Source organism: Columba livia, chromosome Z (assembly GCF_036013475.1).
Source record: "Columba livia isolate bColLiv1 breed racing homer chromosome Z, bColLiv1.pat.W.v2, whole genome shotgun sequence".
Classification (NCBI taxonomy): Eukaryota; Metazoa; Chordata; class Aves; order Columbiformes; family Columbidae; genus Columba; species Columba livia.
The window spans coordinates 30,244,322-30,265,185 of record NC_088642.1 but is presented as its reverse complement, the minus strand read 5'-3'; the positions used below and the strand labels follow the sequence as shown (position 1 = coordinate 30,265,185).

The following is a 20,864-nucleotide window of genomic DNA, read 5'->3' as shown; positions in this document are numbered from 1 at the left end:
GGAGGAGGCTGGCTCTCCTAAATTAAGTTTCTTTCTGTAGGGTGGGATTATGTGTGGATGTGAGGTTTTGTGGCAGAGCTGCCATTTTCAGCAAGGTAGGTTATTAATCAGCTCCCCACTGGTGCGGTTTTGTCTGAGCATTGCTGCCTAACCACCCTCTCAGCCTGAGGGAAGACTTGACATGAGCAAGCCACCACTTTGCCAAGCTAGTGTGACAGATACGCTGAATGTGCCCCATGCAAACACCATATTTTCTGATTTCTGTCTCACTGAGAATAAATGGATCGTGCAAGGGAATAGTCATTGCTTAAAACACACTTGCTGATGTTCTGTGTGGCTGGCTGTAATCTTTGAGGCAGGAGCCATTCCCACTTGGCTGGTTGCTACCTAAAAACCGTGAAATGTCAAAGCTGAAGCTGTAGAGACACTGCATAGGGGATCAGCTGCTTGCTGCAGCTTTGATCTTGTATCAGTTGGTAAATGTTTGGCATGCCCACAGTAGCTAAGCACAGGGAAGTTCTTCACTAAGTTAAAAGCTGTGGTACTTAGCTGCCCATGCAGTTTTGTAATTAATGGAGGAATCACTTAGCTGTGACTCTAATGGTCCTGCCCTTTTCTAATTGAGTGTCCTTTGCTACCATGCTCTTACTCTGAAGATCATCTGCATTGAGGTACAGTCTTCAGGCAGGTAGGGCCTCAAGGGACAAAAGTCCCAGGTACTCGATAACCTGACCCACCCAAAGTTGGACTGTGAAGGAAAGCTGTTATCCCATGCCATGCTGGCAAAAAAGACTCAATGTCACCTCTGTTGTCATGCTACAGGTCAGGTGACAAAGTGGAGTGATAAATACTTTGTTTCTTGTCTTTCTTCTTCTGTCTTCTGGATCCACATTTTAGTTGATCTTCCTTTTCTTGCAACTTCTCTCAGAAACATCCCCACATGTTCCTCAGCACTGCAATCCTTCAACCACCTGGAAGTTTTGCTGCTTCTGTGAGAAACACTTTTTCTCTTGGGCAAAGTCACCATGAGCCAAACACATCATTCTGGTGGGTGTGTGATGGGTGCATGTGAGAAGTATGTCGCTTGAGGTTTCCAGTGGAGATTCCAAGACATTGCCTTCTGATTCCCACATGAGGTGACAAACGACAGGACAGAAGAAAGCTTTATGTAATCAAAAGCAACTTCATGTAAACCAGAATTTGGGCTTTTCATTAACAATAGCTGAAAAAATAAAATTCTCTATTAAAACGGCAGAGGCCATAATATGCATGGAAGGAAAAAACATTCTTCCCAATTTGAGTTACCGGAATCAGAGTACTAATGCTCTGAGCCCATTGTAAGCCAATCTGCAAGAATATGGTAACCAGCTATAAATGACTGCTGGACTACTTTGAGCAATTACAAAAGCCATATGAGGAGGTGCCTGGTCACTCCTCTCTCCAAAGACAATAATTACAAAATGAATGCTATAGGTATAAAGCCTAGATGGCAGTGAACATAGAAAATTTATGCTGCTTAAGGCCTCTTGCTTCCTTCTGATGCCTTCTGGACTGATATTTGCCATCATGTGTGAACTGATTGAGGTCAGGAAAAAGTCTTTAGACTTCAGACTAGTGATGTGTGTTATAATGTTGTTTTTGATGATCTGTTTCATCAAAATGCTCTAGTGTGATTGGCACTATGCAGCTGGTTCCCAGGCACAGTGCGAGTCAACAGTTCTGTAAAATGAGGCATTCTATGATCTGGCCCTCCTGGAAAAGCCTCTCTTTCTCACAGACATCAACCTGTGTAATCACTTCCAGAAACTTACTATAATTTCTTTTCATTTTCCCTTTAGCCTTCGCTTCAAGGCTTTCCACACAATAGTTTTGAGGGTTTATATAGATGCCTTCCATCAAATCGTGGGTAAGTTCCAATGGTTAAATGCACTTTAACAAAAACACTTAGTGCTTGTAAGTATGTAATTTGTGATTCAAATTTTGTAGTTTTACTTGTACTAGGAAATGCTCTGGATCTTCATGTACTGTATCTTTTGAAGAGTCAGCTTTGAAGATGTTTTTGAATTAGGGACTGTTTTATGAGTAAATATGTGGTAGGAGCTGATGATAAGTTCATTTAAAAACATTTTATTTCTGCTGCACTGCTCTGGGAATAGGGTTTCTGTGTTAGCATTAAAACTCATAATCAGGAAGACTGAGAAGGAATCTAATCCTTAGCATTTCTAAGGCACATTTGAGTGATCAAAAGGGATTGAAGAGATTAAAATTTCTTTGCATCATGTAAATCGTGTCGTTTAAATGAATTGAGAGTCCAAGCAACTAAAGCAAGGTTAGGAGAAGACTGCCTGTGTACTTAAGATACAGTTGTTTAGAGGAGATGTGCCTGCAGCAAAAACAATGCTACTGTGAGAAGGACCAGGTTCCTGATCATTGATCTGAACAGCTCTGGACCAGTCAGGACATACTAGTAGTTGTTTTCAGCTAGGGACTTGCTCAGATGGCACCTGCTTACCAGTGGAGTAAGAAACAGACACTGACTTCCAGTTCTACCCTGATGAGGACCAGGGACAATGTTCTTTCTCTGTGAAGACCATGTCTTTCCAAGATGTTTAACTGCAATCACTGTGGCACGGAATATTGGAATACTGCAAAATAATTTAATTTTGAATGTCTGTAGAGCTGAAAAAACAGTAATCCAAAGGTTTACGGCCTTTGATTTGCCATGACTTAGTGAGAATATCCAAATCATGAATTCAATTTTGGATCCAAAACCTTTGGGAAGTTCTGACCTTTTTCCCAATCTTGATCTCATTCTCAATGCTGTAATTTGCAGCAATCATGTAATTAATCTATGGCTAATTTGTTTCTCTACATTTATATCTAATCACAACTTACAAAACCGTCTTTGAATAACCAGATATTAAAGTAATTAATTGCAGTTTTAAAACTTCCTGACCTAGAAAAATATAAAGCACAGGCCTGTATTACAATGAAGAGGAATCACCGGAGTGAGGTTTGCTGGACTGTAGATTTCAAACCTTGCTACAACAGACATGACTTTATGTGATCCTTTACATAACTTTTTCTAGGCATATAATGAAACCATTCAGGTCTCTCACCTAGAGTATTCCCATTAGAAAGATATTCTTACACCTTATTTATCTGATGATTAGAAACACTCCTCTAAATTTCAGACTAGGTGTGTTAATAGCCAACAAATATGTAATCTTTTACTTTCAATATATCTCTTTTATCTTCTTTTGCATTTACCCCAAGGACACTTTAAACAGGCAGCATCTCAGCATTGAGTCTTGCAGGTTACAAAAGCTGGTGCCTCTAAGCACCTGCCAGCAGCAGCACTTACCAATACTCTGACCACTATATTGGCACTTCTTTACCTCTTCCTGTTTAACTTATTTTGCCTAAAACAAGAGTCTGCAAACCTACACTACTCAGGGTATGTAATTTAAAGCTACATGTGACTGTGGCAAACTTTGTAACCTCCATTATCACTCCAGAGGTACTGTGGTCCTCTCTGATTCATGGCACTGCACATGCTAGAACCCTTCTTTCCTTTGGACACAAAGAATGTAGTTAATCTGAACCTATACAATACAGATGTCTACATAAACTGTTCGCCTTCTACATAAACTATTCAGCCCCATCACCTGTAGGAGAAAAATGAGTGTTTCTGGATATCATTTGTTGCACTATAAAGTAACACCTACAATAAGATCATTCATGTGACTACGATCTAGACAAGTAGCTCGAATGTAAATATCTACATTCGACCAGATGAAGTTCATCTAAGGCCTTTAGTTTGATTTTGACCACAAGTCAAGCCCTGGGCTCATGTACTAAAGACAGAAAGAATGATTTTAAGGAAAATGAAGATTTTCCTAAATCTCCACACTACTTTTCCTTGCCTTAATATTATAACTTGCATTATTTTGATGGAGCCATATTTCCAACAGCATCTGGCTTCTGGAGAGGCAACTGTACAATTTTGTTGCAAGCTAGAAGAATTCTCCCCAGGTTTTCTCAATGTATTTGGGATGCCGAGGTGGGAACACAACACAGATAAGCTTTAAGCCACAGCTAACCTAATGCATGTAAGGCTGCTATGAACAAGGTTAAAATGGTACTTGAGTTCTGCTATATTGAGTAGTTAAAAAAGAAATAGGAAAAAAACAGACAGGAAATAGCAAGACACAGGAAAGTAAATATGTCAAATGCAGAGTTAAAATGTGCCCTTGAGGCACCAAAATGGAAACGTGCATTTGAGTTTAGTTGAGTGACCTGTAATATGTAAATATAATAGTCATGCAAAATGGTAAGTCAACTTTCTTAGTATAGTAAGTGCTCCAAGTACTGTTGAGACTCATAACTTTTTGATTTAAGCTGGAAAACAGCATCTTAAAAATAAATACATAAAAAGATTACTTCAAAATACAGTATTTAAAATGCATGTCACAAAGACTTCGTAGTATTAAGTGATTATGTTTAAGCCACTTCTCAGTCAATTTAGCATATTGGAAAAGCTGAAACAAACCGATTTTTAAAAGTTCATGTTCATTTGTTTTCACTCGTGCCTTTAAAAAAAATTCCTCTTCAATGTACCAAGAAGTGTCACAAGAAAGCAAAAGAATTCTTGTTATGGTATGAATACATATTGAATCAAATCACTACCAACTATAATGCACATGGGAATTAGGAGACAGCTTATGAAGACACAGGTAATATTTTGTTGAAGTTCACCTTCTTTGATGAAAAAGTGATCGTATTTCTCTCATGGAAATTCTAGATCTACTGGAGGCTCCTAAATGAGGACAGACCTGAAAAAGATTTTCTTTTTCCCAGCTGAATTTAACATGTATGAAAGGACAACATTTTGAAGTCGGGTAGTTGTAATCTTCTTCAGCATGGATACTTCATGTGCAAAGTAAACAGACTTTTTCTCGCCAGGATTTCTTAGTCTGCATTTTGATGCAGAGGTGGAAGTTTGTGTCAGGATCTATAACCACCTACTTTTTGGACTTCATATTGAGTGGTACCAAAGGTGCCAATTAATGTTGACAGCAGGCAGATATCTAGTAGTCAGCAGCTAGCCTGAGATCAGACATCTGGTCCGGATTAAAAAACAAAACAAAACAAAATAAAACAAAAACAAATGAACCAACCAAACAAACCCTCCCAAACAACAACAACCAAAAAAAAAAATAAAATTAGGTATAAAAGGTTTCAGGTCCTATTAGCAATCCTTTGTGGCAACTTGTCTTTCTGGTTTGGAATGGACATTATGACAGTTACTGAGTATTGTTAACCTGGAAAAGTTGGGCATCTGAATCTGCAATGCAGATGGCCTATGCAATCTAGATTTTGGTTCCTAAGTTAGACCCTGAAATTTGGAAAGTCTGGGACCACTTTCTTTATTTTAGGGCAAGTAGTTGGTGCAAATACATAGAGTGCATTCTAGGATATAACTCAGCACTGCAGTTACTTGTACAGGATACATCTACTGCTCATCTAAATAGCAGTTTAGGAGAAAAAAGTATTCAGGAGCATAAAAAGAGACTGAAAGCTAGATCAGTCAGGACTCTGTATTTTCCTTTCTTTTTCTTTTTGATAAACTAGGTTATTAATCATATTAATTTACTTTTCCTGCTGATTCTGTAAGTTTCTTTTTTTCACTCTGCCCCGTTTTCTTCCACCTGCCATGCAAAGCTCTGTGCAAACACTTTGCCTGTTTTTACCTGTCTGATGCAGGGAAGTCTGAACGCTGACTTAACACATTTTCAAGTTTTTATTATCTTTTTTTTCGGTGTCATTTGGCGGATGTGATTCTTGGCACCCCAAGGTTCATTTAGCCTTTGAAAGGGGGATTCCGTTATTGAAAGCACTCTGCTCACTGGCTTTATAACAGGAAAGGAAATAAGCCTATTAGAATATCTTTTGACAGAAAAAGGTCTGACTAAATTAATGGCCCCAGTAGTCATGTGGCACTTCCTGTGGAGTTTCCAGTCCCTAGGACAATGCAGTCCATGTAAAGTTCTATGTACCTGACTTTCCACTCTGTCTCAGAGATATTCTGCTGATGCTTTTTTCTTAGGCACACTTTGCAAGCATTGTTGAATTGTACAGTACTTCTGTCTTGCAGGCAGAGTGCTTGCTCTGCAGTGTTGCAGTCAGGTGGAACTGCAGAAGGAATAGACAATATCTTAATATACTAATTTAGGGAAAGCAAAGGACTTTCTTGCTGCATTATAAAACAAGAACTATTGAGGAAAAAGGCAACATGAAAAATCTAAAAATGACAATGAATTACATACAATTATAGGATTTTGAAATCCTATAGACTCTGCCTGCTGTCACTTGCAAACTGCTGTTGAAAGTTCCTGACATATAAGGGAGACATGATTTTCCTTTCAGGTAGCTGGGATATCCTGTTTCTAAAGATTAGCATACCCTCAAGCACTGGTATTACTAAGTATGGATAGAGTATTAAAATACTGGGAGACGCTTATAGAAAGAGGAAAACTCTTGGTGGATGATTCTCCGCTTGTGTAGCTGATTGTATCTGCTTGAATAAAAACCTAACATATCTGCAGCTTGTGGAGATTTAAAGTCCTTTGCTCAAAACAACTTGTCACTTTGTTGTCTTGGTGAAAACTACCTCAGATTACCTTGCATTTTTTCTGCTGAAAGAACACACGGTGCAGCAGTAGGGTGAAACCCAGCCTCCCCTCTGTGCAAGCAATTACAACTTTGTAAATATTATATAAGGCAATTTGAGCCATCTTAATCCCTGATGAACTAAGAGTGAGCTGCATCAAGGTTGCTGGGGCTAAGAGCCTGCATGTGAAAAGTTAACACAAGGTAGGTGCTCTGAGATCCCGTAGTACCTAGTTCATGTTTTCATAATGAGTGCCAAATACTGCTTGAAGGACCTAAAAAAATGGCAAGGATGCTTGACCTCTGTCAACTGCCATAGGATGCCAATGACTAAAAGTACTAATGGAATTGCAGTAGAATACCAAGACGTTAAACTTGGCTGAAAAGGAGCTAAGAGACTAGCTGTGTGTAGGGATGCTTGGAAACAACTGTCACAGTCCATTCTTCACAAGTCAAGAAGGAACAACTAAGATAGTGCTGTGCATGGGCTGTGCAGCCAGCTGGGATCAGTATTCCCAGTGACCCCTTCTGGGATTGTGGCTGCTGTAGCAAAGCTACAGCTTTGGCAGCTGTAACGTGCGTTCATTCACATCTCACCAAGCTGGGCAACTGCAAGCAGACTCCTGGCAGATCGACAGGTTTTTGTCAAGCCAATGTGTCCCCTACCCTCTGCCAACAGCTTAAAGTGCTAAGGATAGAAACTGACAGTGCATTAGACATGAAATGAGATTGCGGCTATAATTTGAACCCTGTGAAGTCCTATACATGTGAATCATCTAAAGTATATGGAACTGGTTCCGATTTTTCAACAGTTTATTATTTATATTGAGAAGTAAGTGGTTTTTTCCACACACCTGTGCTGAAATACATTGTTTAAATGTGTGAGAGGAAACATAGTTATTGATTTCTTCTTCTCCAAACCTTTCTTTCACCCCCCCACCTCCCCCCCATACAATTTTTCTGTTTAATATGAATGGGAGAATATCTGTTTCTCTTTTCCCTCTGCATACTTTTTCCTATGGAAAAATGTTTTTTTATTCTCAAGCATCATGAACTGCAAGAAAAAAATGATTTAAAAAAAAAAAATTCCAACAAAAAATATTTATTCGCATGAAAAACAAGTAAGATTCTTAGTAATACTGAAAAAGTGTTTTCTTTAACTTCAAGGATTTATATAACTTCCCTGAATACAGGATTATTTTTAATATTGTAACTGGGAAAATGAATTTTAATTTTGGAAACAACAATAGTGGTTGAAGGAGAGACTCATACAGTTTGACTTCACTTTTAATTCACAAAAAGAAGAAAGATGTAATACAGTGCACAAAACACAGCAGCTAAGAGAGACCACAAAGAGGTAAGAATGTCAGGTAGACAGTATAGGCAATGATAGCAAAAGAGTACGATTGAAACACAAGAAATTAGTATTTTTGAACTGCATATGGTCTAGCTGGGATGAAGTTAACACACCTGTTACAATCCAGCACATTTATTTCTATTCCCCCACCCTTCACTTACTGAACTCTCTTTATCTAGACTTGTGAGTTTTTCTAACTTTTGCCCTTCTGATTCTCTCCTCCATCCCACTGGAGGGTATTTGAATGAGCATCTGGTGGGTGCAGTTGCTGTCTGGGTTCAACTCACCACAGGAACAAGAATCAATCAACAACATAGTACTCAAGCTCCCAAGATGAGATGATATACCCCACCTTGCCAGGTTCCCTTGCATAACAGGTGTGAGGCTCGGCAAGTGGAATCAAACAACAATATCAAGGAAGGTGGTTCAACTAAGTCTCCTAGGCAGTTACCAACAGGACAAGGGGGCATGGGCTTCAACTCTGCCAGGGGAAATTTAGGCTGGATATTAGAAAGAAATTCTTTACAGAGAGAGTGGTCAGGCATTGGAATGGTCTGCCCAGGGAGGTGGTGGACTCACCGTCCCTGGAGGTTTTTAAACTGAGACTGGACACGGCACTTAGTGCCATGGTCTAGTAAATGGACTAGAGTTGGACCAAGGGTTGGACTCGATGATCTCTGAGGTCTTTTCCAACCCAGTCGATTCTGTGATTCTGTGATTCTGTGAGGTGCTGCAGAGGATAAGTTGATCCCCTGCATCAAACAGTTGCTATAAAGAAATAAAGGTAGGTCACTGTCATAGGATACTTCCTTCTGAAGGGCACAGGAGGCTATAGGTACAGAACAGATCCATTTTTTCAGGGAATTTTGCTGCCTCCCTGGGGTGAGAGTGAAAGAGAAAACTTCCTGCCCTGGTTAGGCCCTCTGATTATTATCTGCTACTAATTTTTCAGGTGGGCAGTGATGAGACAGCAATGAGAAATCCAAAGACAATCAAGAGGGACTTCAAGGCCTTGGTGTGACTGGTTAAGACATCAGGAGCACAAGTAATGTTCTCCTCTGTCCCCTCAATTGCAGGGCACAATGAGGGAAGATACAGGAAGACCCAGCAGATTGATACCTGGCTGTGAAACTGATATCACCAGCAGAGATTTGGGTTTTTGATCATGGGTCGGTTTACATGACACTTGTCCTGCTGGTGACAAATGGGATGCACATGTCTCAAAGGGGGAAAATGAACCTTATGCAGGAGTTAGCAGGGCTCATTGAAAGAGCTTTAAACTAGATTTGAAGGGGGACAGGGAGAAAATCAAGCATAGCAGAGACAAGGGCCCAAGGTCGTCATGCCAGCATTTGAGTGGTGGGCTGCTGGCAAAGCACTTCAGTCTGCCATTCCAGTGGAGGCAGGGGATGGAGAGCCAAGTGATAGAAGAGACACAAGGGTTATTGATGTATTAGAAACCCTGGAAGTGCCGGAGAATGGTCACAAAGGAATTAGGGCTTCTCACTAGAAAAGGTGATGGGATTAATAACCCATCTGGAGTGCATCTATATGAATGCATGCAGCATGGGCAACAAACAGGAGAAGCTGGAAGCCATTCTGCAGCAGAGAAGCTATGATGTAATTGCCATCATGAAAATATGGTGAGATGACTCCTACAACTGAAGTGCTGCATTGGATGGCTATAAACTCTTCAGAAGGGACAGGCAAGAAAGGAGAAGAGGTGGGATGGCTGGATCGATGGGCTGAGGCCAGTTGTATGAGATTCAACAAAGCCCTGGATGTTAGGGAGTGTTTTGATTCTCTGAAGCTTGAGGAGAGTGATGATAGGGTTGGGTGTTTATGGGTAAGAATGAGGGGGAAGGCCAATAAAGCAGATATCCTGGTGGGAGTTTGTTACAGACTATCCAACCAGGATGAAGAGGCAGACGAAATATTTTGCAGGCAGCTGGGAGAAGTCTCACGAATGCTTGCCCTTGTTCTTGTGGGTGACGTTGATTTATCAAATATCTGCTGGAAATACAACACAGCAGAGAGGAAGCAGTCTAGGAGGCTCCTGGAGTGCATGGAAGACAACTTCCTGACACAGCTGGTCAGTGAGACAACTACGGAAGGTGTCACACTGGACCTGTTGTTTGTGAATAGAGGACTCATGAGTAATGTGACAGCTGGAGGTCACCTTGAGCATAGTGATCATTAAATGATTGAGTTTTCTATTCACAGAATCACAGAATCACAGAATGTTAAGGATTGGAAGGGACCTCAAAAGATCATCTAGTCCAATCCCCCTGCCACAGTAGGAATACCTAGATGAGGGTACACAGAAATGTGTCCAGGCAGGTTTTGAATGTCTCCAGAGAATGAGACTCCACAACCTCCCTGGAAATTAGAAGGTGGTCAGCAGAACTCTTACCTTGGACTTCCAAAAGGCAGAGTTTAGAAAGCTAGTTGGCAGAGGCCTATGGGAGACAGCTCTGAAGGACAAAGGAGTCGAAGAAGGCTGGTCTCACTTCAAGAAGGAAATCTTAGAGGCACAGGAGCAGGCTGTTCCTGTGTGCTGGAAGACGAGGCAGCGGGGAAGAAGACCAGCCTGGCTGAATAGTGAGCTTCAGCTGGAACTCAGGAATAAAAGGAGAATTTGTAACCTTTGGAAGAAGGGGCAGGCTACTCAAAAGGAATACAGAAAGCCATGAAGTTATGCAAAGAGAAAATTAGAAAGGCCAAAGCTCAACTAGGGCTGAGCCTGGCTACTGATGTAAGTGGGAACAAAAATGGTTTTATAAATGCATTGGTAACAGAAGGAGGGCTAAGGAGAATCTCGACACTCTGGCGGATACAGGGAGCAACATGGTGACAGAAGATGCGGGACACGCTAAAGTAATAAATTTCTTCTTTGCCTCAGTCTTTAATAGTAAGACCAGTTGTGCTACAGGTACCCAGCTCCCTGAGCTGGAAGACAGGGACTGCGAGCAGCATGAAGCCCAAATAATCCAAGAAGAAATGGTTAACTACCTGCTACACCTCTTAGACACACACAAGTCTATGAGGCCAGGTGGAACCTATCCAAGGGTATTGAGTGAACTGGCTGAGGTGCTCACCAAGACACTTTCAATTATTTATCAGCAGTCCTGGCTAAATGGGGAGGTCCCAGTTAACTGGAAGTTGACAAATGTGATGTCCATCTACAAGAAAGGCTGGAAGGAAGATCTGGGGAATTACACACTTGTTAGTTTGACCTCAGTGCCGGGAAAGCTCCTGAGTGCTATCACGTGGCACATACAAGACAGACAAGCAGTCAGGTCTAGTCAGCATGGATTTATGAAAGGCAGGTCCTGTTTGACCAACCTGGTCTCCTTCAGTGAAAAGGTGACCCCCTAGTGGATGAGGGAGAGGCTGTGGATGTTGTGTACTTAGACTTCAGTAAAGCCTTTGACACTGTATCCCACAGCATTCTCCTGGAGAGAATGGGAGCTCATAGGCTGAGTGGTTGTACTCTGCAATGCGTAAAGAACTGGCTGGATGGCCAGGCACAAAGAGTTGTGGTGAACAGAGACAAATCCGGTTAGCAGCCGGTCATGAGCGGTGTTACCCTGGGCTGAGTATTAGGGAGAGTTCTTTTTAATAACTTTATCAATGATCTGGATGAGAAGATTGAATACCCCCTGAGTAAGTCTGCAGGTGACATCAAGTTTGCTGGGAGTGTTGATCTGCTTGAGGGTAAGAAGGCCATACAGAGGGATCTGGACACACTGGATCGATGGGCTAATGCCAGTTGCATGACATTCAATAAGGCCAAGTCCCAAGTCCTACACTTGGGTAACAACAACAGGCAGCGCTACAGGCTTGAGGAAGAGTGGCTGGGAAGCTGCCTGGCAGACAAGGATCTGGAGATGTTGATGGACAGCTGGCTGAACATGAGCCAGCACTGTGCCCAGGTGGCCAAGAAAGCCGACAGTATTCTGGCTTGTAACAGGAATGGTGTGTCCAGCAGGACTGGGGAAGCTATTGTCCCTCTGTACTCAGCACTGGTGAGGTTGCATCTTGAATCCCGTGTTCAGTTTTGGGCCCTTCAATACAAGAAAGATTTTGAGGTGCTGGAGAGAGTTCAGAGAAGGGCAATGAAGCTGTAGAAGGGTCTGGAGCACATGTGTGATGAGTAGTGGCTGAGGGATTTAGGGCTGTTTAGCCTGGAGAAAAGAAGGCTGAGGGGAGACCTTATTGCTTTCTTGAACTATCTGAAAGGAGGTGGTAACATGGAGTGTTGCTCTCTTCTCCCAAGTAGCAAGTGATAAGATGAAAGGAAATGACCTCAAGTTTTGCCAGGGGAGGTTTAGATTGAATAACAGAAAAAATTTCTTCACAGAAAGGGTCATAATTTGTTGGAACTGGCTGCCCAGAGAAGTGGTTGAGTCATTATCCCTGGAGGTAATTAAAAGATGTGTAGATGAGATTTTTAAGGACATGGTTTAGTGCCTGTGTTAGGTCTCTTCCAACCAAAATTCTGTAATTCTATGATAGTAATCCTGTAGTTCTTACTGAATTTGCAGTTGCTGATCTATTAAATATTGTGTGTAACCTACTGCTTATAAGCCTCACATTTAAGGGCAGAAGGTGGTTGGTAACCTGAGAATGACAATTACCTTGCACTTATTGTGATCCCATATCCAGCAAAATGCAAAACTGATAATAAAACATTCATTACTGCACAAACAAATATGTACACTATACTGACTCAGTGCAGATTGCAGTGTTACAAGATGTGTTTATACTGCTACAGGCATTGGCCTAAGGGTACAAGCCCTGGTTTTAGACCAAGTGATGGTGAATTGGGCAGGTCTACGTTGCTAGAAGCAGTGATCCTCTTTTAACCTTTAGGCCAGGAAGTTCCTACAGCTTCTGCTGGAAGGTATATCAGGAGAGGATCAGTGTGTGCCTTGTTTCTTGAGTCAATGTACCAACCAGTCACTATAGGGTTGAAAGGACATGTGCACTGACTTGGGAATAGCTAGTCATTATGTTCTTATACCTATTTCAGTACAGACCTTTGTGTTGAATACTATAAAGACAGTGAGTACCAAAATTGACCAAATAGAGCTTCTGATAAACAAGAAACATGGTCATGACCAGAATACAGAAGCTGAGAGATACGCAGTGTTCAAGACGGAGAAAAATGAGGTAAAGAAGGGTAATATTATACATCAATCCTATACTATCTCTAGAAAACAGGGATGGCAAGGACAGATTTAAACGCTTTGGAAGGGTTGATTGATAGCTGAAGAGCTGGTATTGTCTCTTTGGATACCTTGAAAGGGCAAACAACTGATAGGGCTTTTTTCACACTTGCCCTGCAGGCCTAGATTTTTGACATGGATATATTACTTGTAAATATTATTACAGAGGTAAAAGTTACCACGTTTTTACTTCCTAGATAAAAATTAGAAGAAAAGTGCTGTGAACAATGACATAGCTTATTTAATCTTAAATTAAATGGGAAGCCAAATAAAAGTTGGTCACTAGGTAAGTTTTTCCATTTCAAAGGAAAACTGAGAAAGCTTAGAACTTTTTTATTTAAATATGTGAATGTTTTATGGAATTTAAATTGAATTTATGTAAAAAAGAGTTCCAGATGTGCATAATAGACTGCCACAGAAAGAATATTGTCATAAACAGATTGACTACAAGGAGTGCATTTATGTATTAGTCAGTGAAAAATTCGTGTCAGAAAGTGTGGCAGTAGGGTAAGAATTTTCTAATCCATTTCTGTTTAAATCTTGCTGTCAGCTACCCAGAGACCTAGGGAAAAAAAAAATCTTCCCAAGGTTTCTCAGAATATTGGCCTATGAGGCACAGTTTATTTTCATACACAATCATCTACTTTTCTAATCCCAGAGTTGTAGCATGGTTATTTGTGATTCACCCTTATCATAGAATCATAGAATCACAGAATCATAGAATCATCTCCAATAAGCAAGGGTAGAAATGTAGTGATATATGTCTAATATGTCATTAACACAGCTTTTATAATGGGGATGTTCCTTCAAAAAGTAACAAATCCAATTAGCAGTAAAGGAAAAATTGGGCTGTGAACCACCACAGCTATACTGATGTTTGCAGAAATGTCATACTGGACATACAGAGAAAATCTGAAGAGTTTATAGAAGATAACAGCTAGTGTCCAAAGCAAAGGTGACATCAGCATGTCTCTGAGATGGACTCAAGGGCAGAGAAGAGGCTATGCTTGATTTGTACTATAAAATGTCCATCTCAATGATGCAGAAAGCTACAGGGCATTGACAGGGATTGTAATTGATATAGTAGCCCAATACTAGACATGTGATACAAAAGATAACTAAATCAGATAGGTTTTGTTATGCCTCAGATAGTTCCGTCAGCTACTGATATCATGTGCAGTGACTAACTGGAATGACAGAGAAGTAATTAAACACAAACTGATTGTGGCAAATAATTCCACAGATGAATAATATGGAAAGGTAAAATAAGCCTCTCCTTACAGGCTTCTTTTCAACATCAAAGGAGCCAATGTAAAAAGACTCCCCAGAATCACAGATCGTGTGCACATTTCCTGAGGCACAAGGCTCTTCAAAGGGTAGAGGCAAGAGACAGAACAAAGTTGTCCATCACCATGATGACTGGTGCAGATGGCGCACTGATCCTCAAACTTCTGTAAACCTTGAGAAGAGGCTGACATGGCTTGGCAAGCATTTGAAAGGAGGACAAAGCAGACAAGTCCTCTCTTTAAGTACAGCAGGTTTAAAAACTGTGCTCACACTATGGAGGTTCAGATCCCCAGAAATGGCAACATGAGCTGTAGTCTTTGATTGCTGTCATGATGAAAGGTTGCAGGAGCACAGTGACTGATTTTCAAGGGCTGATGGAGCTCTAAGAACTGTACAATGCCATAAACTGTTGCTATCTGTAGAGATGAGATTGTTAATCTGGCTGCAGTGCAAGCCCAGGACAGTGCAACAGGCACACAATGTGTAGTCTGGTGTTCCTGACCCTCAGTCTTACATTCAGGACATTAGATAACAACAGCAGTAACACACAGCTGGACATCTGGCAGATATTTTTGGTTTTTAATTGAAGTAATGCATGTGTTTTTTTTATTTGTTTCTTGGTTTGGTTTAGTTTCAGTTTGGTTTTTCCTGTGTGTTTTTTTTTCCTTTGTACGTTTGGAACTTTGTTTTGGTTAGGGAAAGCCAGAATCCACCAGGCTCTAGAAATGCTACCAGTGCAGTCCCTGAATTATTTTAACAGCAGGAGTTTCAAAACTCAGTGTGCTTGGCACACTCTTAGAATCCAGAGCTCTTTCAGCGCTTTTGAGCTCTGTGCACTTTGGTATGAGAACTACAGAGCTCTCTCTACTGCAGCAAGCTATGGACAAGTTTTCTCTTTTAACATTCAAGTATACTCGTGCTCAGGTACTTTGACAGGCAAGATGAGAGAGATACATCTCTTCAGTTTCATGAAATTCAGTGAAACTGTTGCAGCAGCTCTTAAATTTTACTCCTGCCAGGATATTTTGTAGTCCCTGTGGCATTTTAACTAGTATTTTGATAGCCAGCATGAAGGTGCTTCTCGGGTGACTGACAGTGAAGATTAAACATCCCTCAACGCTTCAAGTTGCCTCTTAATGGGTACTGTTAAGTAGTGTTTGAGCTTAATTGTGGTGTAGGTCCTTTGACATCTACTGCCCCTACAAATGTATGCTGCTGTGTCTCACTGCTTCTATTAAGTGCTCCTTTGGCTTCTTAAAGCTTTTAAAACATGAGCATACTCACTCTGCAGTGCTTACCTAGAGAGTTTATGAGCCTGATAAGGAAAAGGAAACTGGTGGTACACAGAATCGTTACCAAGTGCTACAGCATGGAATAAAGTAAATATCTGTAGAAAGTAATTTTATTTAAGCTTTGTGTTTTTCTTATATTCCACCTCTGCGACACAATGTTTTTAGAAATACCTTTTCTTTCATTGTGAGTAATTATTATTTGTGGAGATTTTAGAGTCCTGCAATGAAAGTGTTCTTTCCAAATACCACCAAGGCATTTGTATGAACAGGCATGTAGTCTTTAGGCAAACTTGACTTATCAGTCTGTTGAGCATTGATAAGGATCATGGCTGAAAACATTGTGGCTAGTTCAGCCAGAAGAAGAAACATTCAGAGCAGGAGGCACTGGGATCTGCACATCAACGACGAGCTAACAAGCCACAGATCAGGCTTGCTGACCGACAGGAGATGGAGGATGTGCTGGAGGGCACATAGCCCCATCTCCTGATATGCCCAGCTTGGCAAACAAAGGGGAAAAGTTGAGACCCTTTATCATGGCCCAGAGCTCTTCTTGATGTTTTGCAATCACCATTTCCCCCTGGATTTCTGCATGACACAAAGGGAGACCCTCAACGTGGCCCAGGACTTGTCCAGTCTTGTCCCTCTTTCGCAATCACCATTTCTGCCCTCCCCCCGCCATGCCCCGACTTTCCTCTACTCTGGAAGCTATAAAAAGCTCACCCTAAAACAGCATGGAGGGGAATACCAGTCTCATCAAGGGAACACCAGTTTCACCACAGCCTACCAGTCTTCACCAAGGGAATACCAGCTTGGCCTCACCAAGAGAATACCAGCACCCTGAGGACCCTCACTCTGAACCAGACATCGGAGGACCTGCGCTCCTGACCCCAGCATCCTCACCATGGAACACCGAGGTCACACATCATCATACAAGTCCCGTCATCCACACTGTGGGGCTGTAAGAGACTGGATCCCTCAGTCTTCCCTGTCATCCATTCTCTCTGCTCTTTCCTTCTTCCTTTCTCTCTGCTCTTTCCTTCTCTCCTTTTTTCTATACCCCCACTTCTTTGTCTCTCCTTCAATATATATAAAACTCTTTTTCTCTTCCTTATACCTTAGTTTTCCTTCCCTCTCTACCACTCTCGTTCTCTCTTTTCCTTTTGAACATATAAGGATAACACCATCTTTAAGCTCTGCTGTTGATTTCTGGTTAAATTTCATATTATAGCTACTGATGGTTGTCAATATACCGCTCGTAGTCAGACTTTCGCTGTTAATGTGTTGATAAATTCTGCTATACTTTTGCCAAGTCACCATTCGCTGTAACCAATATCCCAACAAGTTCTTTTAGTAAAACTCACAATTGAATTGGACCCCGGAGGTGATTGTCTGTCAATCACTTCATGTAACGGCGCAGAATTAACCCAGAGTTAACTCGCACCTGGTCTCATCTGTTGAGTAAGGGCGCATGTCACGTCTGGAATTAACTTATCCCTCATCTGATCGGTCGGGAAGGGTGTTCCTCCTGTTTTATGCTTGTTGTCCATTAGAATTTGAAGTGAATAAAAGAGAAGCATGACAACAGACATATGCCAGAGCATCTTCTTGACAGCAAGACTTCAGATGCTCCAGGCCAGAACCAGAACGGCACTTTCTCCATATGATGGTGCATTTTGTGTTCTTGCCTGTGCTACTCTGGTGCTGTACGGAGGCTGTGAAGGAGAGGACATCCCCAGACAGGCAGGAAGCAGGAGGTGGGTGTGGGAAAAGATGGTGAATGGGAGGGACTGGTGTCACTAGGTGCTGGAAATGGGGCTGGATAGGGAAAAGGCATGGCTGGGACTGGAAGCTGGAGAGTGAGGAAAGGGAGGCTGAGGGAGAGACTCCATGGGAAAAATACATCTTTCAAGCCTCTCTGACTCTCAACAGCATTGGGGCACCAGAGCCTTCTCTTGTGACCATTCACTCAGTAGGTTGAGAGGCAGGTGTGGTGGATGCTGAGGTCCAAAGCCCAAAGAGTCTCTTGGGAACCAATACAATATGCTCCAATAAGAAAACTAAATATGAGATCTCTGCTATTTTCTGTTTGTTTGGGTTTGTGTTTTTTGTTGTTGTTGTTGTTGTTGTTTTGGTTTGGTTTGGTTTTGGTTTTTGTGTGTTTTTTTTTTTTAATAAAAATAAGTAGAAAAATACTCCCTTTAATCTGTACTTGTTATTATTAAGAGTGCAGAGCAATTTGACCAAGGGTTGCCGAATTTCACTACTGAGACTGCAAATGTGGCTTAGATCAGCACTTTGTAAATGTTACTTCATTTAATTTTAATTTCATGCTTATGGTTTTTTCTCATTAGGCCTTCTGTCACAGTGAGCATGAGTGAGGGTCTTGCTTTGCAGCCAAGCAATGAGCACACAAGAGAGCAGAGGAGGAAGGGAGTACCCTCTCTCACATGGGGCAGGATTGGGAAAGCACACGCTGAATGTGACAGCAGCTTACAGGAAAAGGAAGCCTGCCTGATGCAGCTGGATATTTTGAAGAAATGACAGCTGCCCTGCCTCTGCCACTGACTCCTTATTTACTGCTACACTGGATTACCCAAGCCTGATATTTGGTACCTATCAGCTTTCTATGGATACTGAGTTCATCTCATAGGGGTGGTTAGTAGGTCGAGAGAGGTTCTCCTTCCCCTCTACTCTGCCTTGGTGAGACCACACCTGGAATACTGTGTTCATTTCTGGGTCTCTCAGTTCCAGAAGGACAGGGAACTGCTTGAGAGAGTCCAGCGCAGAGACACAAAGATAATTAAGGGAGTGGAGCATCTCCCTTATGAGGAAAGGCTGAGGGAGCTGGGTCTCTTTAGTTTGGAGGAGACTGAGGGGTGACCTTTTTAATGTTTACAAACATATAAAGGGTGAGTGTCATGAGGATGGAGCCAGGCTCTTCTTGGTGACAACCAACAGTAGGACAAGGGGTAATGGGTTCAAACTGGAACACAAGAGGTTCCACTTAAATTTGAGAAAAAACTTCTTCTCAGTGAGGGTGACAGAGCACTGGAACAGGCTGCCCAGGGAGGTTGTGGAGTCTCCTTCTCTGGAGACATTAAAAACCTGCCTGGACACATTCCTGTGTAACCTCATCTAGGTGTTCCTGCTCTGGCAGGGGGATTGGACTAGATGATCTTTTGAGGTCCCTTCCAATCCCTAACATTCTGTGATTCTGTGATTCTGTGATCTGCAGAACATCTGGTGTGACCTAAACATAACTACAAATGAAATGATGGAGAGCCATTGTTTCCATATGTAGTGTGCTACAAAATGCAAAACTCTCACAAAATAAGGTTAAAGGTATCCACAAATAGTATATCTCTAATTAGCATTTTGACGTTTGCTGGAGAGCAGTCCCTTGGAGAGAAATCTGGGAGTTCTGTTCAATGGCAAGTCGAACATGAGTGAACAGTGTGCCCTGGCAGCCAAGAGGGCAACCATGTCCTGGAGTGCATCAATCACAGCATTGCCAGCCGGGCGAGTGAAGTGATTGTCCTGCTCTGCTCTACACTGGTGCAGCCTCACCTGGAGCACTCTGTGCAGTTCTGGGCACCATAGGATAAAAAAGATATTAAGCTACTAGAGGGTGTCCAGAAGAGGGCTATGAAGTTGGTGAAGGGTTTGGAGAGGAAGCCGTATGAGAAGAAGCTGAAGTCTCTTGATTTGTTCAGCCTGGAGAAGAGGAGACTAAGGGGAGACCTCATCGCACAGTCTACAGCTTCGCTCGCAAGGGGAGGAGGAGAGGCAGGTGCTGATCTCTTCTCTCTGGTGACCAATAACAAGAACCCAAGGGAATGTCAAGAAGATGTGCCAGGAGAGGTTTAGGTTGGACATTAGGAAAAGGTTCTTCACCCAGAGGGTGGTGGAGCATTGGAACAGGCTCCCCAGGGAGGTGGTCATGGCCCCAAGCCTGACAGTGTTCAAGAAGAGACTGGACAACACCCTCAGACACATGGTGTGAATTTTGGGATTGTCCTGTGCAGGGACAGGAGTCAGACTCGATGATCCTTATGGGTTCCTTCCAACTCAGGACATTCTATTATTCTATGATATGTCTCTTTCCTTGTATTTCATCTCTAAAACTAAGGTAGCAATATGATTTAAATATATGTACACTATTAAATGCTAAAATGATACATAAAGATCATCCTACAGAACATGTGATTACTATTATTAATGCAATTGGGTCCTAAGAGGTAGTTTCTAAGAATGACTGGCAATGAGGAGGAAGGTCTGCTGATATTGTCTGTTGCAAACACTGAATGGGGCAGGGATCTTAAAGAATAAATTTCTATGATAAAATAATAGATAATACTTTAATAACATCCTGAAATACTAGCAAAAATGCATTGTTTTTTATGTTCTTCTTTCATTATTCTTCAGTCTATATGAATACTCTAAGCATTGAAATAGATTTACCCTTGATCATTAGAGATGTGTATTTTGTTACTCCTCTGGCATTCTATTCAGACTGGGCCGTAATATTAGTCTTCAAACATTTTTTTGGAAGAATTCTTCAATTTGGGCAGCTAAGATCATCAGGACTACGTATATCTGCTACCTGAAATAAGATAAACCCAGAATAATAGTGTCACTTTTAATAAAATCAGAATATTTAAAAATTCATAATAATGTTAAAGCCATTGTTTTGAATACATTGATGTATCCAGTTACAGAAGAAGGTATTTCAGCTGATGTTTGAATGTCAGCTGTATTGTAAGAAACCCTTGGCAGATTCTAATAAATTAATAAAACTAACAGAGTATTAGCAGCCATGTGTAATACTAAATTGCTTCCTGCTGTAAGAAAGCAAGCTACTGTCTTCACTTAATTGGAAATACTTTTACTGTGAGTAAATATCCTGTTCTTTTAAAATTCTTTTGCTAGTTAGGGCAAATATTAAATAGTGATTTTGATTCATATCTCAAGCTATCTGCTAAAATCTGATTTTTGTCCTTAGATTTATTTGAAAAATACAATATC

The 20,864-nt window shown here is 41.4% G+C and overlaps 1 long non-coding RNA gene across 1 annotated transcript in view; it reads left to right on the top strand.

The window, feature by feature from the left end:
* Window positions 1–20,864, top strand: part of LOC110357391 (uncharacterized) — an 89,242-nt gene that overhangs the window by 33,603 nt on the left and 34,775 nt on the right. Inside the window, exon 2 of the long non-coding RNA XR_010468810.1 lies at window positions 1,839–1,906. This is a non-coding gene — a long non-coding RNA (uncharacterized LOC110357391). The remainder of the gene's footprint in view (window positions 1–1,838; window positions 1,907–20,864) is intronic.